Consider the following 26535-nt stretch of genomic DNA (forward strand, 5'->3'; position numbering starts at 1 on the left):
CATGGACAATGTCTGCTTTCCTTCAAAATTTGTTGTGGTTTTTTTAATTGAAAAGCTGAAATTAGTCTGCCAAAACCTGAACATGGTTTGGGGTTTCAGAAGTGTGTGGCCAAATATTTGCTGCTTGCTGTGTTTGATTGTATAAAGAAACAATAAAAAAATTCTGCTTAAAAAAAATCCAAAACTTTTGAATCACCTCAGCTTGTGACCAAAAGCCTGAGCCCATCCAGTCAGAGATTTTTTTCAAGTTTCTGATACTTTGCTGGCTTCCTTGACTCATATCTGTCTCCATAACTTTGGGTTCATTTAGATTAGAACATAAGAACAGCCATACTGGGTCAAATCAAAGGTCCATTCAGCCCAGTATCCTGTCTACTGACAATGGCCAATGCCAAGTGCCCCAGAGGGAGTAAACCTAACAGGTAATGATCAAGTGATCTCTCTCCTGCCATCCATCTCCACCCTTTGACAAACAGAGGCTAGGGACACCATTCCTTATCCATCCTGGCTAATAGCCATTAATGGACTTAACCTCCATGCATTTATCTGTTTCCTAGAGACTGGCTCCATGGGGTCCCTCACAAACTGGAGACGGTTACTGTGAGTTTGTCTTTAGTATAGCTTATGTACATACTCCACGAACTGAGCATTTGAGTTTGTTCCAGAATCTGGGATAAGCCTATGTTGTGAAAACTGAAATGCTCAAAATAGCACATGCAAGTGAATGGACACAGGGTGCTAAAATTAAATTAACCCAGGGGTTCTCAAACTAGAGGTCAGGACCCCTCAGGGGGTTACGAGGTTATACTGGGGGTCGCTAGCTGTCAGCCTCCACCTCAAACCTCCAGTATTTATAATAGTGTTAAATATACAAAAAAGTGTTTTTAATTTATAAGGGGGGGTCGCACTCAGAGGTTTGCTATGTGAAAGGGGTCAGCAGTATAAAAGTTTGAGAACCACTGAATTAACCCCTCTGAAGTCTCAGGGAATGCACGGGAGGGGGGGTCTCCCTTGGTAGGGTTGGGAAGGAGGTAGGTGGTGTAGGATATTGCTCTTCTCATGTGATCCCTCCTCAGTGGCTAATTTTAAATGAAACTACTCTCCCCTGACATGTATCTCCCTATGGCACTGAAATTAAATATAGACTATAATTTGGCATTTGAGAAGTGAATGGGATGGTTGCCCTAATGGAAAAGCTAACAGCTTGTCTCTTCTGCAAGCCTCAAACTGATGAATGAGCTTTAGGGTAGGGAAGGCTGTGCCTCCCAAACAGCCTGGCCCTGCCCCCTATCTGACCCCCACCCACTTCCTCCTCCCCGACTGCCTGCCCCCCTCAAAATCCCTGACCCATCCTGCTCCTTGCCCCCTCACTGTCCCGCAAAGACCCCCCACCACCACCCTGGGACCCCACCCCTGCTCCCTGTCTCCTGACTGCCCCGACCCCTATCCACCCCCACACACACTGAGTCATAGAATCATAGAATCTCAGGGTTGGAAGGGACCTCAGCAGGTCATCTAGTCCAACCCCCTGCTCAAAGCAGGACCAAACCCAACTAAATCATCCCAGCCAGGGCTTTGTCAAGCCTGACCTTAAAAACCTGCTAAAGGAGTTGGCCGATGAGATTGCAGAGCCATTGGCCATTATCTTTGAAAAATCAGGGTGATCAGGGGAGGTCCCGGATGACTGGAAAAAAGCTAATGTAGTGCCCATCTTTAAAAAAGGGAAGAAGGAAGATCCAGGGAACTACAAGCCAGTCAGTCTCACCTCAGTCCCTGGAAAAATCATGGAACAGGTCCTCAAGGAATCAATCCTGAACCACTTAAAGGAGGAGAAAGTGATCAGGAACAGTCAGCATGGATTCACCAAGGGCAAGTCATGCCTGACTAACCTAATTGCCTTCTATGATGAGATAACCGGCTCTGTGGATGAGGGGAAAGCAGTGGATGTACTATTTCTGGACTTTAGCAAAGCTTTTGATACAGTCTCCCACAGTATTCTTGCCAGCAAGTTAAAGAAGTCTGGGCTGGATGAATGGACGGTAAGGTGGATAGAAAACTGGCTAGATGGTCGGGCTCAATGGGTAGTGATCAATGGTTCCATGTCTAGTTGGCAGCCGGTATCAAGTGGAGTGCCCCAAGGGTCGGTGCTGGGGCCGGTTTTATTCAATATCTTCATTAACGATCTGGAGGATGGTGTGGACTGCACCCTTAGCAAGTTTGCAGATGACACTAAACTGGGAGGAGTGGTTGATACGCTGGAGGGTAGGGCTAGGGTACAGAGGGACCTAGACAAATTAGAGGATTGGGCCAAAAGAAATCTGATGAGGTTCAACAAGGACAAGTGCAGAGTCCTGCACTTAGGACGGAAGAATCCCATGCACTGCTACAGACTAGGGACCGAATGGCTGGGCAGCAGTACTGCAGAAAAGGACCTAGGGGTTACGGTGGACGAAAAGCTGAATATGAGTCAACAGTGTGCCCTTGTTGCCAAGAAGGCTAATGGCATTTTGGGTTGTATAAGTAGGGGCATTTCCAGCAGATCGAGGGATGTGATCATTCCCCTCTACTCAGCACTGGTGAGGCCTCATTTGGAGTACTGTGTCCAGTTTTGGGCCCCACAGTAAAAGAAGGATGTGGTTAAATTGGAGAGAGTCCAGCGGAGGGCAACAAAAATGATTAGGGGGCTGGAGCACATGACTTATGAGGAGAGGCTGAGGGAACTGGGATTGTTTATTCTGCAGAAGAGAAGAATGAGGGGGGATTTGATAGCTGCTTTCAACTACCTGAAAGGGGGTTCCAAAGAGGATGGATCTAGACTGTTCTCAGTGGTAGAAGATGACAGAACAAGGCGTAATGGTCTCAAGTTGCAGAGGGGGAGGTTTAGGTTGGATATTAGGAAAAACTTTTTCACTAGTACGGTGGTGAAGAACTGGAATGGGTTACCTAGGGAGGTGGTGGAATCTCCTTCCTTAGACGTTTTTAAGGTCAGGCTTGACAAAGCCCTGGCTGGGATGACTTAGTTGGGTTTGGTCCTGCTTTGAGCAGGGGGTTGGACTAGATGACCTCCTGAGGTCCCTTCCAACCCTAAAATTCTATGATTCTATGATTCTATGAACGTCTAAGGAAGGAGATTCCACCACCTCCCTAGGTAACCCATCCCTATGCTTCACCACCCTACTATCCACCTTACCGTCCATTCATCCAGCCCAGACTTCTTTAACTTGCTGGCAAGAATACTGCGGGAGAAGTATCAAAAGCTTTGCTAAAGTCAGGAAATAGCACATCCACTGCTTTCCCCTCATCCACAGAGCCGGTTATCTCATCATAGAAGGCAATTGGGTTAGTGAGGCATGACTTGCCCTTGGTGAATCCATGCTGACTGTTCCTGATCACTTTCCCTTCCTTTAAGTGGTTCAGAATTGATTCCTTGAGGACCTGTTCCATGATTTTTCCAGGGACTGAGGTGAGACTGACTGGCTTGTAGTTCCCTGGATCTTCCGTCTTCCCTTTTTTAAAGATGGGCACTACATTAGCTTTTTTCCAGTCATCCAGGACCTCCCCCGATCACCATGATTTTTCAAAGATAATGGCCAACGGCTTTGCAATCTCATCGGCCAACTCCTTTAGCGCCCTCGGATGCAGCGCATCCGGCCCCATGGACTTGTGCTCATCCAGCTTTTCTAAATAGTCCTGAACTACTTCTTTCTCCTGACAGACCCCCAGAATGCCCATGATCCAACCCCCCCATTCCCTGTCCCCTGACCTCCCCCCAGACCTCTGCCCCCTCCCTGTCCTCTGACTGTCCCTGGGACTTCCTGCCCCTTAGCCAATGCCCCAGCCCTGGCCCCTTACTCCCGGCTTCCCCCTCCTCCGGAGCCTCAGCGCGTCCAGGAGCGTCCCAGCACTGCAGCATGGCTCCGGCGGGGCCCCTGAGCCCCTACCTGCTCATTGCCGCGTGGTAAGGGGGCAGGGCTGTGAGCTCCATGCCAAGCGGAGGGAGCTGAGCTCAGCCTGGAGTTTGCAGCCCCGCCCCCTTACCACGTGGCTCTGAGCGGGGTGGAGCTCAGGGACCCCGCCGGAGCCATGCAGCACCGCTGTCCAGGGATGCTCCTGGATGGGCTGAGGCTCCAGGAGAGGGGCGGAGACGGGGTCGGGTCAGGCTGGGGCCGGGGAGGGAGCCTCAGCCATTCTTGTGGGGGCCCCTGCGGAGCCCGGGTCCTGGGGTAAATTGCCCCACTTGCCCCTCCCCCCCCGGGTGACCCTGGATTTTGTTAGTTGTTTAAAAAAAGCCTCATTCACCTCTTCTTCCTGGTTAGGTGATCTGTAGTAGACCCCTACCATGACATCACCCTTGTTTTTTTACCCCTTTTATTCTTACCCAGAGACTTTCAACCAGTCTCCTATTTCCATCTCAACCTCAGTCCAAATGAACTGTGTAATGCATATCTACACTTCAACTGAGGGTGTAATTCCATTTGAGCAGACATACCAATGCTAGCTCTGACTGAGTTAGTGCACTAAAAATAGCTGCAGTGGCACAAGTGGAGGGAGGGGTTAACCATCAGAGTGCAATTCCGTCCAAGACACTAGGCAAGTACCCAAGTACGGGCCAGCCCTTTCCGCTACTCATAGCTACATTCTATTTTAGGGGTTGTCTCACAGAACTGGAGAATTACATTTCCAGCTTGAAGTGAAGATCTACCCATAGCCAAATTAGGCCAGGCCTACACTACAGACTTCAAGGCTGTGAACAGGAGTAATCTGGCACAGACACAGCTCCACAGGCAGAACTAAGCTTTTACCATTGTAGCTCATTTCACTCTGGGGGGGGGGGGGAGAGAAGAATTTGTATATACCAGTACAAATACAGTTTTGCCAGTATAAGCTGCATCCAGACTCGAAGCGCTGCACTTGTATAGCTGTTAATGGATTTTGGATCTTAAGTGCCTAAATCCCATTTGAAAATGAGACTTAGGCTCTTAAATCAGTTAGGTGTTGCAATGCTGAGCACCACAGCAATGTCTAAACACCTGTAAAAATATGGGCCTAGCACCTTTTGGCTAAATGTGATAATTGTTGCATTCCAAGGAGGATTAGTACTTCATCATTAGAAGCATGGAAATTTATTGGAATGCACTGAAGCAATCTGAGACTTTCACTCCTACTGCTTCCTATAAAACCTTGTTTAGGCAGATAAAGAATGTAACAATTTGTTTAGACAATGGGCAGGTCGAAATGCTTGCTTTGACCCAGGTGTCTGTAGAACAATGCTTAACCTTGGCACTTATATGGAAAGTCCTGTTTGGCTGATAGGGTCTTTAATTTACAAGAGCTCTTTAATTGTTCTAAGGCATGTAGAAAAAGCTCTGTAGCAGTTTTGTGAGCAAAGTAGATTGTGAATTCATCCAAAAAAAATTAATAAAAAAATCCTGCTCACTATAATAAGAACAGCCACAGCTTAGAGTGGTCTCAAAATAACACCAGGTTTAGTGTTGGTCAGAGATGGAATTTCTTTAGTGCATAACAAAAATTAGGGGCTGCAGCAGCGTGTTTCAATATACAGCTAACATTATTGCTTCTTTGGAAGGGGCATAGGGCTACATGCAGAGAGGCTTGGGCAATTGTGCTCTGTAAATACAGGACTAATGGAATCAGGCAGCCTGGGTTCATAGCTGTGCCAATGACTTACAAGCTGGAGTAGGTCTGTCTGTGCAGACAGAGGCCCGTACAGACTGGTGATGAGGTTGGCAGAAACATATTTGTAAATCTACTGAGAAACACCACCACTGAAGTCTGTTCAGGTTCCTTTTGAATAAGGGAACTAAAACTGTGGGGCAGGGATGGACCAAAGGCAAAGGGAGTGGTACATTTAAAGGCAAACTGAAAACAGCAAATCCAGGAGAGAAACAAAAGTTACTATTTGCTATTATTATTGTCAGACATGCCATAAAGCCCAGGACTGCACTTTTAAGAAATCAAAGCTTATTGACATGTTATGTAATAATGTATCCCATGAAGACATCTGGTCTCCAACGGAAGGAATCCAAATGTGCTCCATTACACTGAATAGCCAGGTAATAAACGCTGTACTGGATACAGAAAGCTGCCAGAGCCTAGCCTAGAGTCAATGAATTCCTATGAAAGACTTAGATCATGTGACAATTAGGAAAGTAAGTGGTGTATGTGGAAGATGTGACAATTAGCAAACCGAGAGAATTGGTATGTAAGATCCCATGGGAAGAAAGTCTAAGGGAAAAAAAGTGTTAATCAAAATTGGCAGTTTTTTAAAGAGACATTATTAAAGGCACAAGAGCAAACTATTGAAAAGCATAGAAAAGAGATCCCAGAGGACTGAAAAAGGGGTAAATATAGTACTGAACAATAAAGAGGAGAATAAGGACAACCCAGGGAATTATAGACCAGTCATATTAACTTCGGTACCCAGAATGATAATGGAGCAAATAATCTATTTGTAATATGCTAGAAACAAATAAGGTTATAAGTAACAGTCAACATGGTGACAGGTTTCAGAGTGGTAGCCGTGTTAGTCTATATCAGAAAAAAACAAACGAGTAGTCCTTGTGGCACCTTAGAGACTAACAGATTTATTTGGGCATAAGCTTTCATGGGCTAGAACCCACTTCATCAGATGCACAAAGTGAAAAATACAGGAGCAGGTATAAATACATGAAAAGATGGGGGTTTCTTTACCAGGTGTGAAGTCAGTCTAACAAGATAAATCAATTAACAGCAGGATACCAAGGGAGGAAAAATAACTTTTGAAGTGATAAGAGAGTAGCCCATTACAGACAGTTGACAAGAGGGTGTGAGTAACAGTAGGGAGAAATTAGTATTGGGAAAATTAAGTTTAGGTTTTGTAATGACCCAACCACTCCCAGTCAGCATGGATTTGTCAAGAACAAGTCATGTCAAACCAACCTAATATCCTTCTTTGACAGGGTAAGAAGCCTTGTGGATTTGGGGGAAGGAGTAGATGTGATATATCTTGACTTTAGTAAGGCTTTTGATACTGTCTGACATAATCTCATAAACAAGCTAGAGAAATATAGCCTAGAACAGGGGCTCTCAAACTGTGGGTCAGGACCCCCAAGTGGGTCGTGACCCCATTTTAATGGGTTCGCCAAGGCTGGTGTTAGACTTGCTGGGCCCAGGGCTGAAACCCAAGTCCAGGTCCCAGCGGCCAGGGCTAAATGTACATGCCCCCGGCACAGGGCAGAAGCCCTTGGGCTTCAGCTTCCCCCTGCCCGGGGCAGTGGAGCTCGGGCAGCGGGGCTCAGGAGGGCTCAGTCTTCGATCCCCCTTCCTGGGGTCATGTAGTAATTTTTATTGTCAGAAGGAGCCACAGTGCAACAAAGTTTGAGAACTGTTGGCCTAGACAAATCATTTAAGGTGGGTGTGCACACCTGATTGGAAAAAGCATACTCTGGGAGTAGTTATCAAAGGTTCACAATCAAGCTGCAGGGGCATGTCAAGCAGAGTCCTGCAGGGATCTGTCCTGGGTCCAGTTCTATTCAATATCTTCATAAAGGATTTGGAGAGAGTCTACATTTTTAAAGTTTGAGGATGATGCTCAGGCTGGGAGGGGATGCAAACATTTTGGAGGACTGGATTAGAATTCAAAATGATCTTGACAAACTGGAGAAAATGGCCTGAAGTAAATGTGAGGAACTTCAATAAGAACAAGTGCAAAGTACTCCATTTAGGAAGGAATATCAATTGACCAAATACAAAATGGGAAATGACTGCCTAGGAAGGAGTACTGAAGAAAAGGATCTAGGGGTCATAGTGAATCACAAACTAAATAAGAGTCTACAATGTAATACTGTTGAGAAAAAAAATCATTCTGGGATGTATTAGCAGAAGTGTTGTAAGCAAGACACAAGACATAATCCTTCCACTCTATTCAGCAATGATAAGGCCTCAGCTGGATTATTGGGTCCAGTTCTGGGCACTACTCTCTGGGCAAAATGAGAAATGCCAGAGAGCAACAAAAATGATTAAAAGTCTCAGATAACTTATGATAGGGATCTCAAACTCAATTTACCTTAGGGCCAGTGTCAGTCCTCAAATCCTCCCCATGGGCCAATAATGTCACTGAAGATGGTGTTCAGAAAAGAAAAAGGTTATATTGATTTTTTTTTGAATTTCTTAGAAATAATAAAACTGTCATACAACTTTATACAATTCTTCTCCTGCCAGAGAGTTTTTAGTGTTTGCCAGACACCTGGCAGTGTTTCAGTTCTGTCAGTTTCTTGATGTTTGGCCTCAGTGATTGAGCAGTTGAAACCTTCAGTATTTCAGCAAAGTGTGCATCAGATAGTTGTGTTCAGTATTTTGGCTTATTTATATTAATTGTGGAAAACAGTGATGCTGCCTCCATAGCTGACTCTGCCTGGTGACTAGTGATGATATTTCTGTCCTCCCCCAGCCAATGGGAGCTGCAGGGGGCGGCACGTGCAGCAGACATTGCCGACAGTGTGGCTGCATGCATCTCTCCTCCGTGGGCATTTTCTCAGGGTGCAGATGGCTCATGGGCCGGGTCTTTAAGACTCCTGACTTATGAGGAAAGATTGAAAGGAAAAAAAAGTGTTTTGTTTAGTCTTGAGAAGAGAAGATTGAGGGAGGATATCATAACAGTCTATGAAGAAGAGGGTGATATATTGTTCACCCTTTCCACTTAGGACAGGACAAGATATGATGGGCTTAAATTGCAGGAAGGAAGATTTAGTTTAGATGTTAAGAAAAACTTCCTGTGAGGGTAGTTAAGCACTGGAAGACATTTCCTAGGGAAGTAGTGGAATCTCTGCCATTGGAGGTTTTTAAGAACAGGTAAGACACCTGTCAGGAATGGACTAGTTATTACTTAATCCTGCCTTAAGTGCATGGGACTGGACTAGATGACCTACTGAGGTTGCTTCCAGCCCTACACTTCTATTAATAGACTAGCCAGAAGGTTTTACTGGTGTGACATGTATCAACAAGTATACGACTACATCAGAGCCTTACTGCCACAAAGTAGCTCCATAAAGAAAAAGTGATCAGACACTCCATATTTCACCACCAAAAACAGACCTGTGATGGGTTTGGTCACAGAGATCCCCTTGGGACTGTCACCTAATGTGCTGAAATTACCTCTGAGCATGTTTTCCCTGCCAGCTTGGACAAACACAGACCCAGGGTCTTGGCCACACCCCAAGAGCTGCAGACTTTAACAAAAACAGCTCAGCAGGTTACCTGTCTCCAGCACCCAGCTCCCAATGGGATCCAAACCCCAAATAAATCTATTTTACTCTAAACTGTTAGGCAAAAATATTCTTTTCCCCAAGAATCAGGCAAGCACAGACAATACTAAAGGGGGTTTATTTACAGTACCAGGAAGACTGACAATCAGCTTCAAAAATATGGTGCCACCGACGCCCGTTATATACATTCTCTTATCAATTCCTTTGCATTTATCTGTACATACAGAGACATACATTGTTACAAGTCAAGAGAGAACCCTGAACAAAGATAAAAATAAGAACAGTATGTACATATAGAGGTCATCCTAATTGCATCAAACATCTATGACTTGCCTCAGAAGGAGGTGGGGTGAGGATGGGGAGTAGGGATGAATGCTTACAGATATCCGGTGGGCTGTGAAGGGAGGTTTAATCTGTTCTAGGAACTAAGTTACTAGGTGGGCATTAACCATATAAGCTTATCAATTGTTTAAAATTGTCAGTGCCTTTTGAGCTACTGAAACATTCCTGCTTGTTCTGCAGTTGTTTTAGCTGTTAGTCTCTATCAATACATGATAATTTAACTATGTCCTTGTTTCTCAGCAGCTTCTGTCTTTTCTGCTGGCTAAATTTTAACTCCTTCCTGACAATTCCTTCCTTTTAACCAATTGAACTTTTAAGTGAGATAAAGTCAATAATTTAAATACTTTGATATTCAGGATCTGTTTTAGGGTTGCCTGAGGAAAGTGGGAGAGGGGAAGGGGTAAAGGTAGGAACCAGATTTTTAAGCATGTGTATGAAGTACCCACACATGACAAGTGAGGTTAATAACACAAATATAGAAGTGACAGCAGCTGTTATTTGGACAGCTGTCCACCAGGAGATGGGACTGTAAGATGCATTACAAACAGGATCTTTCACTCAGGTGATTGTTTGATTGGAGAGCTGGATTTGAATGTGACCTTTGGTGATGTGGTTATGAATGGTGGTAAATGCAGATGCAGCAGCCAGGACCACTTTGAGTAGTAGCTCCTTGGATAGTTGAAGCGGTGTGTTGTCTAGGTATAGGTTAAAAGAACAGGAGTACTTGTGGCACCTTAAAGACTAACAAATTTATTTTAGCATGAGCTTTCATGAGCTACAGCTCATTTCTTCAGATGCATAGAATGGAACATACAGACAGGAGATATGTTATACCACCTAGGAGCTGTTGTCATTCCAGTGAACACATGGCCCGGGAGATGCAAGTCACCTAGGGTAAATGAGTCAGTAATCTGCAGGCACATGGAAGCGCTTGCCTGGCACTGTAATGGTCCGTACATGTAATAAGATGCAACGGTGATAAAACACCACTGGGTAGTGATACTTGTACAGCAACTTCACTGTCTGCAAGAGGAAGGACAGCCACAACATCAGAAGGTGAGGAGGTCAAAGGGTAGAACCGGAGCACATGATGTAATTGTCTGTTTCTGTGCAACAGTTAGTCTAAGGTGCCACAAGTACTCCTGTTCTTTTTGCAGATACAGACTAACACGGCTGCTACTCTGAAACCAGTCTGAGGTTATCATCAGTGTAGCATTGTTAGGAGATGGTGTCAGGTATCCAGATGCCCTACTTTGTACTCTATATTATTAGCCACATATTCAATAGACTTGAAACAGAAAGAAGGAAACGCATGAGTAGGAATAACAGAAGGATATACAAGAAGGAAATTGAAGGTGAAGGGTGAATCTGGAGGAAGTAGAGAGGCTATTAGTTGTGTAGAGATGCTTGCAGTGTGGGAAAGGGTGGGGGAGGAAAGAGTATGGGGATGGGGGAAACCCCAGGTATACGTCTAACTTTTTTTTGTGTGTGTGCAATGTTAAACAAATTACGAGCCAGCATATCATGAGCACAACCTGTAGCTTGTGACTTGGCCAGGTTGACTATAGCATCTGAGGGTTCTCTCAATGATTTTGTAAAAATCCTCTATGGCTACATCAATTGCAGTCAAAGCATAAGATAACCTGGTGTTGGTATGTCTAAGGGCTTGGATGGTTTGACCTTTGACCCAACATTCTGTGATCTTGCATTCCAAAATTGGGAGTCCTATGTGTGTGCCCACAATCCCGAAGCTAAATACCCAGTTACAATCCAGATCCGGTGAAATGCAGGGAGGGAGCCGAAGTCTGCTGCCGGGCTGTGGAAGTCGGATTGAGACCTTGGAGCCTGGATGTTTTTGGAGGCGAGCTGTAACCACAATAGGTTCCAGGTGGTCTGGTCTGGGGACAAGATAAGTGTCTGGGTTTTTTACCCATTCGCTGCTGCCTCCTGTAGGGAGTTGCACATACTGGCCAGCTTTGAAACAGCTATCTTGTGTAATATGTACTAAGGGCAGATCCCAGGAAGCTGCATCAGGTATGTTTGCCAGGAGGATTAACGTGGGGAGTCACATTTGTTACCTAAAAGGATACAATATAAACAAAATGAATTTATTTATACATTTTAATTCTGGTTTTATGAACCCATGTTGGAATTTCTTGCACTTTCACAGAGGTATTTGTATGGGCCAATACCATGACCTGATTTCCCTCCTGTATGTCTATCTAAGAGGGGGTCTCTGAAGGGTCCTGGGCTTAAGAGGGTGCACTTCTACAAGGAACCAGTATGCCTTGCTGAAGTAAAGAGTAAATAAACTTACCTACTGCATCCATAGCCTCAGGTCTGAGGGGATATTGCTTGGTAAGTGGAGGAAATTGATGGTAACCTGGATAGATGGGCAAAGATGAGCAGGCATCGAACTGCAAGACAGCTTATTTTCTGCCCAAACAGAGGGAACCCTGGAACATAATTATTGAAAAAGGGTTAGATGTATCCCAAGTCAGAGCCACAGATTTGGCAGTGCAATAGAAGAGAGAAATGTTTCATTGTGGAGGGGGATGGTATGAGTACACGTAAGTTTATCAGTAACTGTACTCTGAGCGAGGTTAAGAATTGCTGTAAGGTCACAGAGGACGTCCATGCCCAAAATAGTCCCCTGTGCATTTGGGACACATACACACACACGAACGATCAGGGGTTGGCAACTTTTCAGAAGTGGTGTGCCAAATCTTCATTTATTCACTCTAATTTGAAGTTTTGCGTGCCAGTAATACATTTTAACATTTTTAGAAGGTCTCTTTCTATAAGTGTATAATATATAACTAAACTATTGTTATGTAAAGTAAATAAGGTTTTTTAAGTGTTTAAGAAACTTCATTTAATATTAAATTAAAATGCAAAGCCCCCCCCCGGACCGGTGGCCAGGACCCAGGCAGTGTGAGTGCCACTGAAAATCAGCTTGTGCACTGCCTTCAGCACGCGTGCCATAGGTTGCCTACCTCTGGATTAGATTCTACAAGAACAGGGTAACTTTTGTAAGCCATGAGTTGTGCACCTCCTACCCCAGAAATAGTAATATACTGTTTAGTAATGGGGAGTGGAAAGTCACTAATGGAAACAGACACTTCTGTGTCCACGAGAATTCTGTATGGCTGGCCCCTTATCCATGCTTGTAATTGTGGCCTCATGGGATTTATATCTGCATCAGCTGCACTGACAGGAAAGAGGGAGCTGCTGGATCCTAGTGGATCATGGAATTTAAAAGCCTGGCCATTTCCTCTTTACTCAGGTGTGAGTAAGGGTTAGCAGTTGGTTGAGACACTGGGTGGGGCTGTTGTTGGTTACCCAGGGTTATTCGGCTTGGACACCTGGCTGCCCAATGTCGGGTCTCTGTGCACACAAAACACTGGGAGGTAGGGTGGGCAGGACCAGGACCAGGTTGAAAAGGCAGTGAAGTACTGCAGGGATTCAACTGGCCATGATTCTGTCTTTTGGGTTTTGTGCCTGCAGTTCTTTGGGTATGCCCAAGACACCCACAATTATAGCAGGTTACATTATCTTTTGCTGTTACCACAGCAATGCGAGCAGCCTTGCTCCTTATCTCTTTGGCCTGTCTGGCTTTGCATTCGGAGGCCCACATACAGATGGATTCATAATCAGAGCCTGTGTTCACTCCCAAATTAAGGGGTGTTTGCAGGTGAGAGTTAAAACCTTCCTTTAACATCTTTAAAAATGCCTGATCTGTTTTCTTTGAGTCTGCAATGCAGGCATTGCTGGAATACATCTCCCACTTTCTCTCACAGTACTGAGATGCTGGCTCATCTTTGCCTTCTTCGCAGCCCACGCTCAGTCCCCAATTACCAGCTCCGTTTCCCGAAGCTTCTTGGATGCCTTCCTTAAACTCAATGCAGGCAAGGGTCATATCATTTTCATGTTCAAATTTAACTGAGGCCCAAATGCCATCTTGGTGCCCTTCTGTAGGGATCTTGGCCCATGATAGATCGGGGCATTTAGCTTTTGTTAAGATATAAAGATTCCTTGGATGTAACATATAGGTGGTAACCATCTGGCTTATTCTTTTCCAGAATATCAAATTTGGGTCTTTGGGCTTTAAATCAGGGAGATCTTTCAGTAAGCCCCTTATTTCCTCAGTGCTGAGAGCCCAAATGGTGACTTGCACTGGCACTTAATTTTGGGTTAAAGGGAGGGGGGAGGAGGTGGAGGGGGCCAATTATCTTGATATTTCCCCATGAGTGCCAGGTTCCAATTGTGAATGTGTTTCTTAAGGTGTTTCCAGTTAATTTCATTTTGGTCTCTCAGTATCATTGCTTGAGTCAGGGTTAGTAAAATCACCACAACACACTATCCATCATACTCATACCCTCATTCCATCCAAAAAGTACTCACCTCTATCCTTGGTTGTGAGAAACTCTCCGAGGATTCCCAATCACACCCTGCTCGCTGCGCCAAAACTGTTAGGCAAAAAGATTCTTTTCCCCAAGAATCAGGCAAGCACAGACAATACTGAAGGGGGTTTATTTATGGACTGACAAGCAGCTTCAAAAATACGGTGCCACCGTAGCCAGTTGTACACATTCTCTTTTCTCTGGGGAAGGAGGCAGGGTGGGGGTGGACGATAGGGATGAATGCTTACAGATATCCAGTGGGCTGTGAAGGAAGGGTTTATTCTGTTGTAAGAACTAAGTTACTGGGCAGTGTGGCAGAGCTCCGACCTTATCCCTGTGGGTTCCATGCTTCCAGGTGGCTTATGCTAGCCTCAGAGGCTCACTGCAACTTTCCATGTAGCCCTTCTCACTCTAGAGCCAGGGTACAATCTACTGAGCCCTTTTCATCCTAAGCCAGCAAGGAGGTTGGTGAGAGCACTCCCACAGTCTCTGTTGCCCCTACGGGCTTATTCATGAACAGTTGAGCCTCCTGTCCTGACAGAAACCTGTCTTCCCTTCCCAAGAGATGTTTCTGTAGTGGCAGGTTGGGGGGAATCCAGGCCCACCCTCTACTCCAGGTTCCAGCCCGGGCACCCTAATGGCAGTAGCTGTTGGCAGATGACCTTTCACTGCCAAGATTGCTACATTTCCCTGGGCCACTTCCCCACAGCTCTCCCACTTCTCTCTCTTAACACCTTCTTCACCTTAGGGCTCCCTTTCCAGTAATTTGAGGGTTATCTTCATTACCCAGCCTTTCAGCAACACTTCCTCTACCCTGACTCTTCTTAGCCTGTCTGGAGTGAGCACTTTTATAGTATCAGAAGGGCCTTAATTAGAGTCAGGTGCTTAACAGCCTCACCTGACTCTTTGCAGGTTAATTGGAGTCAGGTGTTCTCATTAGCCTAACGGCTTCAACTAACTCTTTGCAGGCTAATTGGAGTCATGTGTCCACCCTAGCCCGGAGCAGCTCCTGCTCTGGTCAGTCAGGGAACAAAAAACTGCTTATCCAGTGGCCTGAGTCTATCACAGCAGGCATTAACCATATAAGTTTATCAGTTATTTACAATTATCAGTGCCTTTTGAGCTACTGAAACATTCCTGCTTGTTCTGCAGTTTTTGTTTTAGCTGTTAGCTAAATCATCATGTATTGACAGAGACTATGTCCTTGCTTCTCAGCAGCTTCTGTCTTTTCTACTGGCTAAATTTTAACTCTTTTCTGACAGTATAAAGCTTATACAGGGTAAATTCATAAATTGTTAGCCCTCTATATCACTGATAGAGAGAGATACACAGCTGTTTGCTGCCCCAGGTATTAATCACTTACTCTGGGTTTCTTAATAAACAAAAGTGATTTTATTAATTATAAAAAGTAGGATTTAAGTGGTTTCAAGTAATAACAGCCAGAACAAAGTAGGTCAGAAAGCAAAATAAAACAAAAAATGCAAGTGTAAGACTAGATGCCTTCCTAATCTGGCGCCAATCCTTTCCCCTGGTACAGTCCTTTTTAGTTCCAGCAGACATCTCAGATGGTAAACAGGGGTTTTATCATGACTGGCAGCCCCCTTTTTCCTGCTCCACCCCCTTTTATAGCTTTGGCACAAGGTGGGAATTTTTTGTCTCTCTGGGTCCCCACCCCTCCTTCTAAATGGAAAAGTACCAGATTTAAGATGGATTTCATTTTCAAGTGACATGGTCACATGTCACTGTAAGACCCCTAATCTCCATTTCCCATGGGCCTGCCCACAAATACACAGGAAGGCTTTAAAATAACTACGGTTGAGAGTTTAGACTGCATGCTTATATTTTATTTTATTTTATTTTGGTAACTAACTCTGATTTTTTGCCTATCACTTAATATCACTTAAAATCTAGCTTTATAGCTAATAAATCTGTTTGTTTATTCTACCTGAAGCAGTGCATTTGGTTTGAAGCATGTCAGAGACTCCCCTTGGGATAACATGCCTGGTATATATCTATTTATTTTTTTAAATTGATGAACTCATATAAGCTTGCAGCGTCCAATGGGCATAACTGGACACTGCAAGATGGTGGCTCCTACAGTTGTGTCTGAAACCAGAGATATTGGCTAGTGTCATTCGGTTGCACAATCCAAGGAGCAGCTTACATGATAGAGGCTGTTCAAGAACAGCCCAGGAGTGGGGGTTCTCACAGCAGAGCAGGGCAAGGCTGGCTCCCAGAGTCAAGGATTGGAGTGACCTAGCACATCACCAGTCCCGATAAAAAAAATTCCTGTCTCAACTCAGAACTAAAAGTCAAAATCTCAAAAATCAATCCCCTCTGCCCCGAGAAACTTTGGTTTGAATCAGTTGAAATATTTTGTTTTGCTTTTGACCTCATTTTTTTCCCTTAACTTTTTTTTAGTCTAGGCTTACTAAAATTACAAAACAAAAAGTCATTTTGCCTCAACAACCCCCCTGCAAAAAACCTTTTTGTTTAGAAAATGTCATAATGGGTTATTCTGACAACTTTTTTCCAGTAATTTTTTGAGTCATGAGATTTGCTGAAACCAACCCTGTTTCATGAATGCTTCAGTTTTCGACATATTGGCATTTTTCAGCTTGTGCACACATCCACACACAGTTCATCAAAAAACTCCCAGTTCTACCCGCAGTAGGGATCCTAGTGTGGCCACTTCCTGACTGCTAAGTGATGGCATTTCCAAACCCAGAGGTCAAAAAAATCAAATGACATACCTGACCCATGAGATTTGTTTCTAACTCTAATTGCATGTCCAGCCATTTCCAGTGCATACTGTCCCATCCTGGACATGTACATGATATCACCAGTGCTCATGATCAAAGGAGCAGGAAACAAATTTCCCAGGGTGTTGAAAAGCATTGATTGCTGTTCTCCATTTGGCAGTTGAAAAGTGCCATTTCAGATGCAGCTCTATCATCCTGCCCACCCCCCTTTGCCAGTGACTAACTCAAAAGATCTACCGTTAGAGCTTTCCAGCGTGGGAGGTTGGCAAGGGCTGAGAGCCCTTTTTAAATCTGAAAGTGGAGACTGTGATGGTCATTTTATATTAGTTTGGGGGGAAGTTGTATGTAAGTGTTACCTTAGGTGTTTGGATTCTACTGGTTCTGTGTCCCCTGGCACTGCATAACTTGCCTGGCACATTATGTGCTTTATTACATTGATTAGGTGCTGATCCATAGGTCCTGCTTGCCTGTGTGCCTTGGGCTTGTTCCTATGATGCAATTATCTGTAGCAATCTCTCTGGGCTCATCCACCAAATATAAAGTATGTGACTGTTTGCATCCCAATACTAAGTTTTTCAGCTGCTTATTCAGCTGTATTAAGCACACCACACAATAAACCCAGGCACACCACATTGATGATCTATTATTTATCTTTAATATTACAGCAGTGCTCAGAGTCCTTAGTCAGGCCCCATTTTGGTTGTTTTTGTACAAACACAGATCCTACTACAGAAATCTTACCATCTAAAAGAGCTGGAAGGCTGTGAAGCGACATTCCCTGAGGGCTTGGCTACACTTACAAATTTGCAGCGCTGCAGCAGGGTGTGAAAACACACCCTCTGCAGCGCTGCAAATTGCGGCGCTACAAATCGCCAGTGTAGTCAAAGCCACGGCTCTGCGCTCCTGTCCGTTCCCCCCAGGAGGTGGAGAGAGGACGGCCTGGGAGGAGTTTTCTCAGCGCTGCGCTGCGCTGCTAGCTTGCGCTGGCGGCAGCGCCTGCGCGCGGCTGCGCTGCCGCAGCAGGCTTTAAATGTGCCTCAGTCTGGCAGGAAGACTTAGCAGCTCCTCACTTGTCTGATGTTTGTCTTTCCTTCCTGCTTGATGACTCTGTTTACTGCTTAAATGCAAATTAAGCACAGCCCACATTTCTTTGTTTAGGACAGACCTGTTTGCCAACTTCCATTTGGGCTGGGCTGTGGGGTTTGGAACATGTTAACAACACTGTACACGGGGATCTTATAACTTCACAAACAATGTTGTCATACATATTTTACCAGAACAATAGTGACCAGCAAATTATGAGTTTTCAAATGATACCTTGCAAGACATACTTTGTACAAAGATTATTACAATAATGCATAGGGTATGAATACAAGGGTGTATTCTGTCTCAAGGATTCAAGAAGCTCTGTTGATAACTCCCTCTCCTACAGAATCTGAATTAGGGTCCCAGGTATCCATTGGCCAAACCAAACAACATTGCTGGCATTACTGGGGGATGAGGGGATCTCCCCTGTGCAAAGGAAGCAGCTCATCCAATTGATCGAGGACTTTATAACTGTATTTTCCACCTCCTCCAGAGGGGAGGGATAGCATTGGTCTGCTAAACCGAGGCTTGTGAGTTCAATCCTTGAGGGGGCCATTTAGGGAACTGGGTTAAAGCTCTGTCTGGGGATTGGTCCTGCTTTAAAAAGGGGGTTGGACTAGATGACCTCCTGAGGTCCCTTCTAACCCTGAGATTCTATGATTCTAGTCCAACATCACCTAGTGATTACCTTGGGCCAGCTAGTCAGGGAGAACCCTAGACCATTGCCCCAGAGGATGCAGGACTGTCCAAGAAGTACAAGCAATGCTGGAGATGGGGGTAATTGTGGAGCCCCAAACTGAACAGAGGATCCCATAGTACTTGTTCCCAAACTGTACTGTTTGACTGGGTTTTTATCAACTTCAGGAAGGTTAATTCCATTTCAAAATTTGATACCTACCCAGTACCAAGGATGGACAAGTTACCAGAGTGGCTGGGACCAACAAAGCAACTGTGCACTATAGACCTAGCAAAAGGTTATTGGTAGATCCCTTTATCCCCCTCCTCACATGAGAAAACACTTTTCTACACCCCTTTCAGGAACTTCCAGTTCAAAACTATGTCTTTTGGCCTCCATGGAGCTGTTGCAACTGTCCAATGGCTTATGAATAGGATCCTCAGCCCTCACCATCAATATGCCACAGCCAAGACAACGTGATTGTTTATAGTCCCACCTTGGAAGACCACCTGTAGCACTTAGAGGCAGTGTTAAAAGCCCTCCAGGATGCAAGACTAATGGCCAACCCTGCAAAATATAGATTAGCCCTGGGTGAGGTAACCTATCTGGGGTTCCATGTAGGCAGCAGCATTGTGAAAACAGTGGCTGACATGGTATAGGCCCTACCAGCATGCCCAATACCCCAGACAAAGAGGCAAATGAGGCATTTTCTCAGCCTGGCACAATATTACTGTAGGTTTATCCCCACTTTCAGCTCAGTTGTGGCCCTCCTTATGGACTTCATAAAAGGAAACAACTCCTAAAAGATCCAAGTGGGATGAGAAATGCTAGGAAGCTTTTAGTGAACTGAAAGCATGACTATGCCAGGCACCTGTGCTCCATGGCACCAATTTTCCCCATAAATTCATACTGCACACAGATGCCACAGACATTGGACTCAACACCATACTCTCACAAGACTTCAGAAAAGAAGAACACACAATCCTATACCTGAGTAGGAAGCTATTCCTTAAAGAAAAGGGCTATTCAATTATTGAAAAGGAGGCACCAGCTGTTCAATGAGCTGTGGATTCCCTCCAGTATTACCTGCTGAGTAGCCCCTTTTCCCTGATCATGGATCACATTACCCTGCAGTGGATCCAGACAAAAAAGACATAAACCCTCATATAATCCAATGGTACCTTGTGCTACAATGCTATAGTTTCAGAGTATAACATTCGGTGGGAAAAGACCATGTTAACACCCATTTCTTTTTGTGGGAAATGGGGATGGAGACAAACAACTCCAGAATGGCCTATCCAACTTGAGGGGTAGGATGTGAAGGTCTGGTGGAGAGGAGACTAAGGAGCTTGTCTGGGATCGTTCCAGACTAATGAGGCACACCCGTAAGGCTTGCCATGCCTGGAGGCAGGGAGAGTTTAAAAAGGGAAAACCTGCCACAGGAAGGTGTGGTGAACAGGAAGAGGACTGTCACACCTCTGAGACTGCTGGCCACAGACAGAGAGCAGAAGGAGACAGTTGCAGGCCTTACCACCCTTGAAATTACCTAGATCAACTATAAAGCCATAGGCCAGAAGGTGGGGCTAGAGGTAGGCCTTAATCAAAAACAATAGACCCACTCATAAACCAAGCCCAAAGGGCTGAATTCCAAAAGACTACCTAAGTGACAGGCCACCTTTGCTTTGTTCTTCTTTTCTTTCATTCAAGTTTTCCTCCCTCATAAGGGAAGGAGAGAGAGGGGGGAAAAAAAACTTTATTTTGTTTGTTTTGCTTAGAGAACCTCACATATGCTGTGCTCTGGGGAAGGACATTATACACAATTTGAAGCAGAGTCTAATGAGGACTCAGGGGAACTCCTGATCCCCCCCAACAGAGATCTTTAAGGCTATATATCACAGTGCCCCACTGTCTCTTAAGCAGCTTGTTCCTGGAGAGACCACACCCTGAAAGGAGAGGAGATTGGCAGAGTGTAAGGTGTGGTTTGTGTCTGTCTTTGTGTATTGTCACCTTCTAGTTGCTAGCTCACAGAGGAGACAAGGGATTTGCTACTGCTATCACCTATGGGAAATCTCTGGGTCAAAATCATTTTGAGAAAGAATTGTAAAAGGGTTTCTACTAGGAGAGTGCTAGGGATCTGCTATAGACCCCCAGGGTCAGACTTGTATATTGATAAAGATTTCTGTAATATTATTAGAGAGAGAGAGAGATTATTGGGAATTGTATCAGAGTTGGTGACTTAACTTCCTTGATATAGATTGGAGAATAAATGCTACTAATATTGGTAGGACCCAATGATTTCTGGATGATATAGATGTCAGTTTTCTTCATCAAATTGTCATTGAACCAACAAGGGGTGATGCAATTTTAAACATGTTTTTGAAAAGCAGTGAGGACATGACATAAGTGTTGGTCTTAGGAAATAACATTGGATTGAGCGATCATTAACTGATTCAATTTAAATTAAATCAAAACCAGGTCATCAACTGTGTTTTTTATTTGTTTGTTTCAAAAGGGAAGACTTTTGGAAATGAAGGGAATTAATTAAAAAAGACAGACTGAAGAGCTCAAGGACCTAAATGAAAAAGAAGCTTGAAATTTCTTCATAACAACTACGCAGAAACTATCTGATATTTGCATCCCAAGCAAGGGTAAAAAACATTTAGGGAAAGGCTCCAGGCCCAGCTGGATGAATAAGCAACTCAAACAGATACTAGAAATAAACAGAGAGCCTATAGGGAGTGGAAAAAGGTGTTAATCATCAAAGAAAACTGCCTCACAAAGGCTAGAAAATGTAGGAATAAAGTGAGAATTGCGAAAAGTTAAGCTGAATTAACTCTTGCCAATGAAATTAAAATAAACAATAAGAGGTTTTTTTAGTTATATAAATAAGAAGAGACTAAGGAAGGATGAAGCAGGTCTGCTATGCACTGTGGCTGGGAAGGAGATTAAAGATAATTGTGGCCCAAAGACTAAATGAATACTTTGCCTCAGTTTTCAGAAAGGATGATAAGATGGAACTTGGGTGTGAAGGCAGGACAGCTGATGGAAATGACTGTGTAAAATATAAAAAACAATGTCTGAGGTAGAAGAAAAACTTGAAGAGCTTAATGTGCACAAATCAGGGGGCCTGGATAACTTCTATTACAGCATACTAAAAACTGGCACATGAGACTGTTAGTCTGGTAGCAAGGATTTTTAATAAATCTACCTATTTGGGGGTAATAACATATAACTGGCAAATACCTAACATCATACCTATATTTAAGAAAGGGAGGGGGGCAAATGATCCAGGCAATTACAGACCTCAGTAGTATGCAGGGCTTTAGAACAAATTGTGAAGGCAAGAATAATGACATTCTTAGAGGTAAATGGTAAAGGGATGCAATGCAGCATGAGTGTACCAAAGGTTCTAGGCTCACCTCTCATTGTCCATATGGAGTGCCGCACATGGATCCTTTATGTGAACTGTGAGGTGGCTAATTGCTAACCAACTTTAGCAGCTCAGCACTTCTAGGGCCTTATCCAACTCCCAATGAAGTCAGTGGAAAGACTTGCATTGACTTCAGTTAAATGCAAAGAATAAAGTCAATGCAAGTTGGTTTAGATCTCTGGTGAGAAACTTGATGTAGCAAATACTGAAGCCAATGAGAAATTGTTGAGCAAAGCCATCAAGAGCTGACATCCCCTGTGTGACAAGAGTAGTGCTGGAATGAACGCCTCAGGGAATAGCAACTACAATTGCAACACAAATCAAACTGGCAAGTGGTGCAACTTGTACACCTCAAGGGCTGTTCTGGACTTAGGAACAATTCCTAAGGGTTCATAGGTTAAAGGAGTTTTTCCTGGGTGGTAGGACAGCTTGGACTACAAAAATTATAGCCAGCAGCCCTGGTTTACCTGAACTCGAGTAAGCCATCTGGTCCACCAGATCTCCTGGTGTGGTTTATAAACTACAACCTTTGTTAACTCCTTTAACAAGCTCCTTCCAATCCACAAGAGTGATCAAGGCATCTGTCTCCTTCAGATTAGACAATTGCCACTTACTCTGCCAGAGACCGATCCTAAGACACACATCTGGTGCAGCATGTGGTGACCTGCCATGTAGGCAGAGTTGACTGAACACATCACACCAGAGCTACACCCCCTGCAATGATTGCCAATTGAATTCTGGGCCCAGTTTAAGGTCTTCAATCTCACCTGCAGAGCACCAAGTAAGACAGGGACCCAATTGTTTCAGTGACTGCCTCTATTGCTGTGTCCCACCATACCCTCTGGGGGACATTCAACTGAAGGAGCTCAGGTTTCAGTCTGTGGGAGGGTGTCTTCAGTAAAGGGCAATAATTGCACCTGCCCAGGAAAAGAGGCTGAGCCTTGGGCATAGTGTAACACACCTGATTAAACATATGTTTTGGCAAATAACCGTTATCAGAACCTGAGACAGAAAGAATCCACCACCAGCCCTGCTTGCTGCATAATGCTGGGCAGTAAGAGTAGGGAGGAGAGCTCCCCCTGACAGCAGTAATGATGTGTCTTAACTATTGCAGGGTGTTCGGCCACTGCAGGAAGGATGAGTGCTATAGAAATGCCTATAAGAAAAAATGCAAAGGCTGATTCAATCTCTTGAAAAAGCAGCAAAGAATCCTGTGGCACCTTATAGACTAACAGACATTTTGGAGCATGAGCTTTCATGGGTGAATACCCACTTCGTCGGATGCATGTATCCGACGAAGGGGTATTCACCTACGAAAGCTCATGCTCCAAAACATCTGTTAGTCTATAAGGTACCACAGGATTCTTTGCTGCTTTTACAGATCCAGACTAACACGGCTACCCCTCTGATACTTAATCTCTTGAGGCTCGGAAGTGTCCTGACTCAGTGGGCCAAAATTATAACCAGTGTAAGCAGATGACACTACACCAAATTCAGACAGCTCTGCCAATGTCCTGTATCCCCCACTCCTCTACCTGCTATTCCAGTCCTGAGCTCCCCACACTGCTCTGGCAATCCCTTCAAGTTTCATTTGGAAATGTCACAACAAAGAGAGCCTTATGATTTGTAACATACTGTAACTCCTCACTTAGGGCTTGGCTACACTTGCAGATGTGCAGCGCTGGGAGTTACAGCTGTCTTCGTGCTGCTGTGTAGGGAAAGCGCTGGAGTGTGGCCACACTGACAGCTACCAGCGCTGCAGTGTGGCCACATTTGCAGCGCTGTTGGGAGTGGTGCATTATGGGCAGCTATCCCAGCGTTCAAGTGGCTGCAACGTGCTTTTCAAAAGAGGGGGGTGGGGTGGAGTGTGACAGGGAGCCGTGGGGGAGACAGAGAGAGTGGATTTTTGGAGCTGACACTGTATGAGCTCCCTGCCTTGCAAGGTCTAAGGACTGGAAGATACACAGCACCAACCTTCAATCATTTTAAAAGTTTGGACCCCTTCCTCCACCCCTCTCTTATTCACTAAATGCAAATAGCCTTCAGACCAGATAAGCAGCTGCTCCAAAACAGACTCCCCCTTTCCCCCCACCCCCGCCGTGTTGCTTCTCTCCTCAAGCAAACACTAGCTGTGAACATTCCAAAAGAATCCCCCTGCCTCTGCTGGAGCAAACAGTAGCTGTATTTGTTTTTTAGATAAGCAGCTCCGGGAGCCCGGAGTTGACAACAAAACAGCAGAGTGGCTGAACAGGCATTCTGGGATACCTCCGAATACCTCGGAGGCCAATTACAGCGCTTTTGGTGGCCACACTTGCGGAGCAGTGCTGCATCACCAGCGCTGCAATCCTTATACCCCAGGCAGAGCAGGAGTACAGCCAGCGCTGCAGCCAGGGAGATGCAACGCTGTATGTGCCTTGCAAGTGTGGACGGTGAACCCACCACCAGCGCTGCAACTCTCCAGTGTAGCCAAGCCCTTAACGTTGTAGTTATGTTCCTGAAAAATGCGACTTTAAGTGAAATGATGTTAAGTGAATCCAATTTCCCGATAAGAATTAATGTAAATGTGGGGGGGGTTAGGTTCTAGGGAAATTATGTTTTGCCAGACAAAAGGCATTATATACATTTTAAACAATTTTAAAAAAGCAATTTAATACTACAATCCTCACTGCTGAGTGTGAAGCTTGGTTGAGGTGGTGGAGTCAGAGAGTGGAAGAGGATGGATTGTTCAGCTGCTCCTCTTGCTGTTCTTGCAAGCACAGGCAATGACTTTGCCAGGGGCAGGGGGCTCAACCCTCAGCCCATCCACTCCACCCCTTCCCACAAGCCCCTACCCTTGACCTTCCTCTTCTCCCCCCCCCCACTTCTTTCCCCTTTACTTCGCACGCTAAGTCCTTGCTCCTCCCCCCTTCCTCCTGCCCGGCTTGTGGCGTTTAGGAGGCAGGAGGGAAGAAGGACTTGGCACACAGGCTCCCCCTCCACCTCCTGCCTGGGGCAATTAGCTGGTTTGCATTGTTCAGGAGGTGCAGGGGGGAACCTGTGCACCAAGTCCTCGCTCCTTCCCTCCCTCCTGCCTCCTAAACGCCGCAAGCCAGCTGATTGCCATGGGTGGGTGGAGGAGGGGGAAGGCGCTGATCTGGGCGGTCTGCAGGCGGGAGGTGCTGTGGGGATGGGGGTGAGGCATAGGGAAGCTGCCAGCTGTGGAGAAAGCAGGCAGCCACACAATGTAAGAGTGGAGCATTGCACAACTTTAAATGAGCATGTTCCCTAATTGATCAGCATCGTAACAATGAAACAACCTTAACCAGGACGACTTTAAGTGCCTTTAAATACTGTATATTGAAAAGCCATTGATTTAGTCTCTGCACTGCCTGGCAGGTACACTTGTGCCCATTACCAAAACTAACTCACTTGAGCTTGCTGTGATCTGTACCGTTCCCATGCCAGAAAGGAAATGACAAAACCCTCAAAGGGTTTTCTCTCTAACAAGCACTGTCAAAATGAGGCCATCCATCATTTGTTGAGACCACACCCTCTTGTGAAATGGCAGAAACTACAGCTAAGCAAAATAGGTGTTGCAAAAAGCTATCTGACTACATTTGCCTGTTTTCAGGTTTGCAAACTTCTACAAACTTTGCCCTTGTTCAGTTCATTGTTGCTTCTTGTAGGTTTCATTGACTCATAAGATTCTTCACTAGTTAGCCATTTTCTTCTGCCTAAAATCTTGGTGGATGTTTCAGTTATATCTAGAATGGGGCTCAAACCACATAGTTCAGAGGTGAACACAGACTTTCCTTAAGTCTCTTGTTCAGTTTCGTGTGGCTCATTTGGACACACTTCTGTTACATGTCTTTAGTATTGCTTCCTCTCCCTGGCTGGCAATTACTTCGTTTCTCATAGTGTATGGTATTAGGACAGTATCCCTCTCCATAGTCTGTGAGCCCTCTTGAGATGCTCATTGCATTCTGTGATTTAGAAGTTGCCAGACACCAGCCATAGCAGCAGCAGGTATGTGCATCATCCTTCCACGTTTATACATATGTAATAAATAGGGTTACTTAGGACCCAGCTGTGCTTGTGTTGCTTGTTCATATTATTTTTGTTGTGTAAAGAGCAAATATGCCATGTACCTTTTCCCTTTAACTAGGTGTCTACACTAATTACTGCTTCAGCCTATTGCAATGACTTTGAATCTATGAATCGTTCTATTCATCCTTTCCCTTCATAGGCCATTGGGAGAACAAGAGGGCCAGCATTGCCCTCAACATGTTCATAACACTTGCGGTTCTCCATTAAGACAGTAGCCAGCATCAAATCTCATGCTTCAGGGCTTGGATGGTCACCAGCAGTGGTCAGGAAGGATTTTCCAGATGTTCAGCTGTATTCTGGGAGTGTTTGGGGAAGGGAGTTACTTCTTCTGAAGCATCAGAGATTGGTCACACAGGGAGATGAGACACTAGACAGGATGCACCAGCACTATAAAAACAACACGGAGTTCTGTGGCACCTTAAAGACTAACAGATTTATCTGGGGATAAGCTTTTGTGAGTAAAAACCACTTCTTAAGATGCATGAAT

General features: G+C 44.9%; 1 protein-coding gene across 1 annotated transcript in view; it reads right to left on the reverse strand.

Moving 5' to 3' along the window:
* The window catches only part of LOC120386051 (ovostatin-like), a 74276-nt gene extending 62336 nt beyond the window's left edge, over positions 1-11940 (reverse strand). The window contains exon 1 of the mRNA XM_039504859.1: positions 11923-11940. The gene's annotated coding sequence lies outside the window, so the exon portion shown is untranslated. The remainder of the gene's footprint in view (positions 1-11922) is intronic.
* Between the last annotated feature and the right edge of the window lie 14595 nt (positions 11941-26535).

Source organism: Mauremys reevesii, linkage group 1, assembly GCF_016161935.1.
Source record: "Mauremys reevesii isolate NIE-2019 linkage group 1, ASM1616193v1, whole genome shotgun sequence".
NCBI classification, from domain to species: domain Eukaryota; kingdom Metazoa; phylum Chordata; order Testudines; family Geoemydidae; genus Mauremys; species Mauremys reevesii.